The 9,596-nt window shown below is 43.9% G+C and overlaps 1 non-coding gene across 1 annotated transcript; it reads right to left on the reverse strand.

Moving 5' to 3' along the window:
• Positions 1-8,121: 8,121 nt before the first annotated feature.
• LOC138360276 (5S ribosomal RNA) lies at positions 8,122-8,240 on the reverse strand. Its single transcript, XR_011226260.1, has one exon. It is a non-coding gene; the product is annotated as a 5S ribosomal RNA (ribosomal RNA).
• Positions 8,241-9,596: the final 1,356 nt, after the last annotated feature.

Below are 9,596 nucleotides of genomic sequence, written 5' to 3' on the forward strand. Positions count from 1 at the left end.
ATGAGACTGCCTACACATTGTGGCTAATAACCAACTCTTTTAAGTCATCGCGGCAGGATACGGACCTGCTTGTGGTGTCTTAATGGTAATTGTATCCTAACATATTTTTGTCTCCTTGGCATGGATATTTAACATCGTTTATTCAGTCTTGGGTTTATGTTCTTTCGCCATTTACAGACATTTTACATCTACCTACTTCCTACAGCCTGCCCTGCCAATTTCTAATGAATTTGTGGATTTTCTTTTGTAATACAAACATGTGTGTGCTCATCTGCTCTTCAGTTTTTATGATATTTGTCTCATCTGTCCTGCTTTATGATACTTTTACAAAGAACATGAACAAATGCTTCTATTTTAGAGAAGATATGGGATCCAGGTTTCGGAGCCGTAAAACCAACCGTCGTGATTGGTGGACGAGTTGCCAGGTTGCAGCTTCTGTACCGTGCCGGCACATAAATAGGTTCGGCTCAAGCGGCGGCAGCATCATTCCCCCGTGACTGTCTGAGCGTCTCTCATCACCTTGGTTATCTCATCATCATCATGGTAGAAGCAAAGCCTACCAAGAAGGCTGCGGCTGCTGCTGCTGTGGTGGCCACCACCAGGAAACCTCGCGTCCAGGTTGCTCACTTCCGAAAAAACTAGTCAAAATGGTTCTAGCCGCGGTCGCAGCACTCAAAAGACCGTAAGGGCTCGTCTCTAACAAGCAATCAAGAAGTACGTTGTTGCCAACAACAAAGTCGAGGCTTGCCAAGATCGCCATTTACATCCGAAAGATTTCTCAAGAAAGCAGTGGCTGACGGCATTCTTGTTCAGACACAAGGGAAGTGGAGCTAGTGGATCATTCAAGCTGGCCGTAGCCAGAGAAGAGGGCCGTTCTAACTCCCAAGAAAGCCACCACAACCAAGAAACCATCTACAGCAGCAAAGAAGGCAGTGGTAACTCCCAAGAAAGGCCGCCACACAAGCAACAAAACCACCTACAGCCTTGAAAAAGAAGCAGCAGCAGCAGCAGCTTGTTGTTGGGAACAAAAAGCCCAAAATAAAGAGAGCTTCAAAATCTCCCAAACCACCCAAGGCAAAAGAAAGCTGTCAAGAAAACAACAAAGGCAAAATAAAACGACGACATGCAAGCAGCATGAATACACATGACAATAAAACATCCAGGCCTCACCCCCTCAGTGGAGGGGCCGTCATATGATTCCAAAAAGAGTTTAGTTTTGTAGACAAATAAATCATTACTTTTGGGGTAGATTTACTCTGTATATTATAATATATATATATATATATATGATATATATATATATATATATATATATTATATATATATATATATATATATATATATATTTATATATACACATGGGTGAGGTGGATATGGTACCAAAAGTTTTGGGTAAGGTGATTGACATTAACACAAGATAAAACACGAACCAATGGGAATAAAAAACATAAGAATGGAAGTAACTGCAGAAAGGCCTATTGGCCCATAACACAAGCACTTCCTCTTGATGCTTCTATATTGGTTCGGAGTCTTGAAGCTATATATATATATATATTATATATATATATATATATATATTATAATATATATAGATATATATTATATATATATAGTATATATCTAGTATATATATATATATAGTATATATATATATATTATATGCACACAAAAACTAAAATAGTCTTGTTAGACAAATTGGCCCCTATTAGAGGCAAGTTGACTAACAAGCCGAATGACTGCAATTGTTTTGAATTTGAGTTAAATCTAACATAGAAATGTAATCAAACCTAACCTAACCTATGCTAACCCAAGCTAAGCTAACCTAACCTAACCTAAGCTAACCCAAGCTAAGCTAACCTAACCTAACCTAACCTAACCTAACCTAACCTAAGCTAAGCTAACCTAGACCTAACCTAACCCAGCAATTCATGATCTTAATATAATACTGTTAATTGGATAAACCAATTTGGAAAAGAAATGTTCGAAAATAACAAAATTAACTGTGCTTGTTAGGAAAATTGGGCCTTGCATACTTGTCCCAATAGTGTGGTTCTCGCTTTTAGGTACGACATAAACGTATACCTAAGTTGAGAGAGAAAAAGATTCGCACTCAAACATGCATATCGATTGCCAGTCCTGAATTCTGGGTAGATATTCGTGGTCCTCGCCCCTTTTCATTTACCATCATTTGGATACTATCAAAACAGCTTGAGAAGGATAAAATGAATAAAACGGGTAGCTCACTCATGTAAAAAGGAAAGAGTTGGGAAAGATCGTCTCTCTCTCTCTCTCCGTCTTCTTCCTCTCTCTCTCATCTCTCTCCATTCCCCCTCCCCCCCCCCCCCCCCCCCACCACCAATGATCCTGCTCTGCTAGTATATAACGTAACAAACCTTCCCCCCCCCCCCCCTCCCTCCCAATCAGAGTCCCTTTAAGCATGCGAGGATAAAAAATAGATTTCATAAGACCCAATTGTGCTAGCTGATATCAAAACAATTTATTGTTATCGTCTATTAAGCCCTTCAGTAAAAAAAGTAATAGGGACCCTAATTAGGTCCCGTTTTGAGGTGGTGGTGGGTGGAATCGATGGATTAGCCAAGCTCTTATCCGCCGAATCCGTAGAGGGTACGACCCTGGCGCTTCCGAGCGTACACCCCGTCCATAGCAGTGACGGTCTTCCTCTTGGCGTGTTCCGTTGTAGGTTACAGCATCACGGATGACGTTCTCGAGGAACACCTTTCAGGACGCCACGGGTCTCTTCGTAGATGAGACCCGAAATACGCTTCACGCCGCCACGACGAGCTAAGCGACGAATAGCGGGCTTGGTTGATGCCCTGGATGTTGTCACGTAGCACCTTACGATGACGCTTGGCGCCACCTTGTCCGAGTCCCTTGCCTCCCTTGCCGCGTCCAGTCATGGTGTTGAAGTTGTGTGAATCGAATTGACGAATGCCCGCACGATTTCCCGACTATATCCCATCAAGCGGACGTACTAGTAGCATTGCAACTCCTGCCTGCCCTTACTTTACGCTTGTGGTCGAGTAGACACGGCTTTCTCACAACGCTTTCAAAACTGCAGTTGCCTACTCGTCTGTTTCACGTCCCTGTGAAATGACTTTTGCACAAATCCAAAAATAGAGCAAAATCAGCGATAATAGTGATTGAGGTGAGCCGCCTGTTGGCTGCAGCCAGAGGAAGGAGGGGAGGGGCAACGGGGTGACGTAGGCGAGTCGAGCAGCCAATGGCGCTCGAGCAAGCGCCTCGAGACGGCGTATATAAGCAAAAATTTTTCGGCGCCGGCCATCACAAACCACAGTTGTTCACCATGGCTCGCACCAAGCAGACTGCTCGCAAGTCCACGGGAGGCAAGGCTCCTCGTAAGCAGCTGGCCACCAAGGCAGCACGCAAGTCTGCTCCTGCCACAGGGGGTGTGAAGAAGCCTCACCGTTACAGGCCCGGAACGGTCGCCCTGCGTGAGATCCGTCGTTACCAGAAGAGCACCGAGTTGCTCATCAGGAAACTTCCCTTCCAGCGTCTGGTGCGCGAGATTGCCCAGGACTTCAAGACCGATCTTCGCTTCCAGTCGTCTGCCGTCATGGCTTTACAGGAGGCATCCGAGGCTTACCTGGTCGGTCTCTTCGAGGACACTAACCTCTGTGCCATCCACGCCAAGCGTGTCACCATCATGCCAAAGGACATTCAGCTTGCTCGCCGTATCCGTGGAGAGCGTGCATAAGCTAAATCGACCACCCTAGTATACACCAAACTCGGCCCTTCTCAGGGCCAAAATATCCTTCTAAGGAGATTTCAGACATTCCTAGCATCAGTCATATGAATTAACCTTCATCTACACATATAATAAATAAATAAATAAATAAACAAATACACTAATTTAGGTGTCATACATACACGTGATATCAATAAATCAAGTCATTTGTAGTACAACCTGTTCTCTTACAAACAAAACGCCGTCGCTTTTCGCTCTTATGCACTGTCAAGGATCACCCACCCCCCCCCCCCCCCCCCCAAAATAAAATTGTCATACTGTACTAGAAATAAAAGCAGCTTGTATAAGTGACATACTGTCCAGTCCTGTTTTATTCTGTTTTCGGTCCTCTGGCTTAATCTGTTAAGGTAGGAGATGACATTTTAAATTAACCGTTTTCTTGACATTTTCAAACCTAAGAGGGTGGCCTGCATAGTAATCCTAATGTGGAACATAACAATGAATCTCTAATCTCTAGAAAAAAAAAAAGATACCGAGTGCTTATATGTGTTGAGAGAGAGAGAGAGAGAGAGAGAGAGAGAGAGAGAGAGAGAGAGAGAGAGAGAGAGAGAGAGAGAGAGAGAGAGAGAGAGAGAGAGAGAGAGAGAGACACAGACAGACAGACAGACAGACAAGACAGAGACAGACAAGACAGAGACAGACAGACAGACAGACAGACAGAGACTGAGAGAGAGAAACACACACAGACAGTTTCATAAATATTCTCATTTTATAGCTATTTGCTTTCAGTGACAGAGGTTTTTGTTATAATAGTATTGGTGTCTAACACTCACAATCTCTTTAGAAATTAAAGTGTGGCTCCAATGGAGCCGAGTTTGTTGGTTTGAGGCCAAGCCACCACCACAGGGCAGTAAGTAAGCCGTTTACTTGGAGGAGGTGTACTTGGTGACGGCCTTAGTGCCCTCAGAGACGGCGTGCTTGGCCAGTTCTCCGGGCAACAGGAGCCTTACAGCCGTCTGGATCTCCCGACTGGTAATGGTGGAACGCTTGTTGTAGTGGGCCAGGCGAGAAGCCTCGGCGGCGATGCGCTCGAAGATGTCGTTCACGAACGAGTTCATGATCGACATGGCTTTGGAAGAGATACCAGTGTCGGGGTGGACCTGCTTCAGCACTTTGTAGATGTAGATGCTGTAGCTCTCCTTCCTCCTGCGCTTCTTTTTCTTATCGCCCTTGGCAATGGCCTTCTGGGCCTTTCCGGCCTTCTTGGCAGCCTTTCCAGATGCCTTGGGTGGCATGATGATGCTCGTGCTGGCTGGCGTTGCGATACAATAATGAACTTTTGCGCGAGGCGAGCTTTCCTTTTATATCCCGCTCGCGACTCAGCTCAGAGCGGGTCGCGTGGCGGAGCGCGCTGATTGGTCAGTGGCGGGCTCCCTTGATCCTGAGCGGGGTATATAACACGAAGCTCGATCTGCGGGGCGGCATAAAACACCACAAACCCACAACAGCAGCAGCAATGTCAGGACGCGGCAAGGGAGGCAAAGTGAAGGGCAAGTCAAAGTCTCGCTCCAGCAGGGCCGGACTTCAGTTCCCCGTGGGCAGAATTCACCGTCTGCTGCGTAAGGGCAACTACGCCGAACGCGTCGGTGCTGGCGCTCCTGTCTACCTGGCAGCCGTCATGGAATACCTCGCTGCCGAAGTTCTGGAGCTCGCCGGTAATGCCGCACGTGACAACAAGAAGACCCGTATCATCCCACGTCACTTGCAGTTGGCCATCCGCAACGACGAAGAACTCAACAAACTTCTGTCTGGCGTAACCATTGCACAGGGAGGTGTTCTTCCAAACATTCAGGCAGTTCTTTTGCCAAAGAAGACAGAGAAGAAGTAAGCACTTCTGCCACCCACCACGACAAATACCATAACCAGGCTCCATCCGGAGCCACACACACTTTAATAGAGAGATTCAAGTAGACAATCAACTTTCAAACATTAATAATAACATTTATATTGATTTCATTTGGAATGTGTACATAACAAACAAACAAAACAAAATTATAGGGGATATTCAGCATCACTTGGAATATTAACCAATCATATAAATCCAATATATATTTTATATTTTACTTTAAGCGAGGAATTCATATTATATTAATTTTTAATCATACAAATGAACAAAAGCAATTCTTCACTAGACGTAATGAATGAATAAATGATCAAGGTTTTAATGTGTTTCATGAATATATATATATATATATATATATATATATATATATATATATATATATATATATATATAATATTATATATATTATATATATATATATAATAATATAATATAATATATTATAATACTTGTGAACCAGAATATGTTTGAGCAGCAGCGATCGTGCCTGCCATTGGCCGAAGTGCAACAATTCAAATAATTTAAAGGGCCTGCTCGGGTATATAAGAGAGGCTGGGAGACTGGGGCCGGTGGTGGGTGATGGGTGATGAGTGATGGTGTGGTGTGGTATGGTGTTGTTAAGAGTTGATTTACGGCCAGCCAGCCAGCTGCAGCCAAGGCAGGGCAGGGCAGGGCAAGGCAAGGCAAGGCAAGGCAAGGCAAGGCAAGGCAAGGCAATAACAGGACAGGACAGGCAAGGCAAGGCAAGGCAAGGCAAGGCAAGCAGGCGGGCGGGCGGGCGGGCGGGCGGGCGGGCAGGCAGGCAGGCAGGCAGCCAGCCAGCCAGCCAGCCACCAGCCAGCCAGCCAGCCAGCCAGCCAGCCAGCCAGCCAGCCAGCCAGCCAGCCAGCCAGGCAGGCAGGCAGGCAGGCAGGCAGGCAGGCAGGCAGGCAGCAGCCAGCCAGCCAGCCAGCCAGCCAGCCAGCCAGCCAGCCACTCCCACTTTGTATTTATATGCATTCAATTTATATTCAAACATTATATATGTTAAGGGCCTAGTTTTAGTGTTTATTTTAAAAATGACAAACATCGAGTCGTTTTACCAGTCCTTTAGCGTTAACGGTGATGCATTTTAAAACTGAACAGAAATCACCTTTTCTGGATATATCAAATATCGAATCCGCTTAATGTGCCTACAATTCAATCATTCAAAAAATACATAATTTACATCATGCCTTTTCATAGAACAGACAATAAGATTTGAGACAATAAGAACTTTACTTTTATAACTAAAGTTGCACAATTATACCAACTCTATGGTGGCTGGGTGGTAAGGTGTGTGGCTGGTATTTTGGAAGTCGCGAGTTCAAACGACCCAATGGGAATAATACTTTTTTTTTTTTGCCATACAATCTTCCTAATACTATTATGTAGGTTTGTGTGTGTGTTTTTTTATTCATTCTTTGGTTTTATAGATGACATACATATTGACTCCTTTTACCGGTCCTTAATTAGGCTCTGGGGAAGCAATGGTGGTGGTGGTGGTGGTGCATTTAAAACTAAACCAAAAATCACCAGTTCTGGACGCGTCAAATATCATATCCGCTTAATGTGTCTACAACCTAATTACTTAAAACTACACTATTTAATTCATTCATATCATGTGCATATTGGTCATTATGCTCATACAACCGACATCAAAATTTATTTTCATTATTAGAATCATACATTTCATCAAGTAATACAGATACAAAGAGATTTTCTTTCTGAGAAGACCGTTAGTATTGGCTTGCAGGCAGGCAGGCAGGCAGGCATTTGAGGGTTATTATTTCGCCTGTTGATTGGGGGGAGGGTTGATGTGTTAGGGGGTTTTCGGTTAGATGTGGTGGTGGTGATTGGTGGTGATTGGTGGTGATTGGTGGTGATTGGTGGTGATTGGTGGTGGTGGTGGTGGTGGTAGTAGGTGGGAGTTGGGGGGGGGGGGGGGGGGAGGGAAGGGGAGGGGAATGATGGTCTGTGGATTCGTTCTCCGTACCCTTTACATATAAGCAAAAATATGCCTTCTTGTGGGTATAGAAACATTAACACAAATTATATCAGTAACTGATATTGTAGCCTTTTAAACAGAAAAGATTTGTACATACAAATACTTTTTAATTATCATTTATTTGTGGAAATGGCATTTACGTCATTAAATTGATACCTCAGCATCAAGCTTGTGTCCTGCAGCAGTGGTCCAGTGGTAAAGTGTATATAAGTGATGCGTATTCTTGGAGTTGCGAGTTCAAACCCGGATTAAGCTATATATATATACAACATGTTTTGTTTTGGTTGTTTGTTTTTGTATAAAGCCTCACACAATATCTATATTAAGCGAGTTTGTTTTAAACATGACATACATATTAATTCATTTTACCAGGCCTTATTCCACACAACTCCGTGAATTTCCCGTGGAGCCAGCCATTCAAACAAAAACAAACGAAACAAAACAAAACAAAACAAAAAACATTATTGCCAACAGCATTTGGTGTTCCCAGGCGGTCACCCATCCAAGTACTAACCAAACCCAACGTTGCTTAACTTCGCTGATCGGACGAGAAGCGGTGTTCTCAACGTGGTATGGCCGTTGGCATGAGACTGCCTACACATTGTGGCTAATAACCAACTCTTTTAAGTCATCGCGGCAGGATACGGACCTGCTTGTGGTGTCTTAATGGTAATTGTATCCTAACATATTTTTGTCTCCTTGGCATGGATATTTAACATCGTTTATTCAGTCTTGGGTTTATGTTCTTTCGCCATTTACAGACATTTTACATCTACCTACTTCCTCAGCCTGCCCTGCCAATTTCTAATGAATTTGTGGATTTTCTTTTGTAATACAAACATGTGTGTGCTCATCTGCTCTTCAGTTTTTATGATATTTGTCTCATCTGTCCTGCTTTATGATACTTTTACAAAGAACATGAACAAATGCTTCTATTTTAGAGAAGATATGGGATCCAGGTTTCGGAGCCGTAAAACCAACCGTCGTGATTGGTGGACGAGTTGCCAGGTTGCAGCTTCTGTACCGTGCCGGCACATAAATAGGTTCGGCTCAAGCGGCGGCAGCATCATTCCCCCGTGACTGTCTGAGCGTCTCTCATCACCTTGGTTATCTCATCATCATCATGGTAGAAGCAAAGCCTACCAAGAAGGCTGCGGCTGCTGCTGCTGTGGTGGCCACCACCAGGAAACCTCGCGTCCAGGTTGCTCACCCGAAAACTAGTCAAATGGTTCTAGCCGCGGTCGCAGCACTCAAAGACCGTAAGGGCTCGTCTCTACAAGCAATCAAGAAGTACGTTGTTGCCAACAACAAAGTCGAGGCTGCCAAGATCGCCATTTACATCCGAAGATTTCTCAAGAAAGCAGTGGCTGACGGCATTCTTGTTCAGACCAAGGGAAGTGGAGCTAGTGGATCATTCAAGCTGGCCGTAGCAGAGAAGAGGGCCGTTCTAACTCCCAAGAAAGCCACCACAACCAAGAAACCATCTACAGCAGCAAAGAAGGCCGTGGTAACTCCCAAGAAAGCCGCCACAAGCAACAAACCACCTACAGCCTTGAAAAAGAAGCAGCAGCAGCAGCAGCTTGTTGTTGGGAACAAAAAGCCCAAAATAAAGAGAGCTTCAAAATCTCCCAAACCACCCAAGGCAAAGAAAGCTGTCAAGAAAACAACAAAGGCAAAATAAACGACGACATGCAAGCAGCATGAATACACATGACAATAAACATCCAGGCCTCCCCCCTCAGTGGAGGGGCCTCATATGATTCCAAAAAGAGTTTAGTTTTGTAGACAAATAAATCATTACTTTTGGGGTAGATTTACTCTGTATATTATATATATATATATATATATATATATATATATATATATATATATATATATATATATATATATATATATATATACACATGGGTGAGGTGATATGGTACCAAAGTTTTGGGTAA

This window comes from Procambarus clarkii, unplaced genomic scaffold, assembly GCF_040958095.1.
Source record: "Procambarus clarkii isolate CNS0578487 unplaced genomic scaffold, FALCON_Pclarkii_2.0 HiC_scaffold_104, whole genome shotgun sequence".
NCBI lineage: Eukaryota > Metazoa > Arthropoda > Malacostraca > Decapoda > Cambaridae > Procambarus > Procambarus clarkii.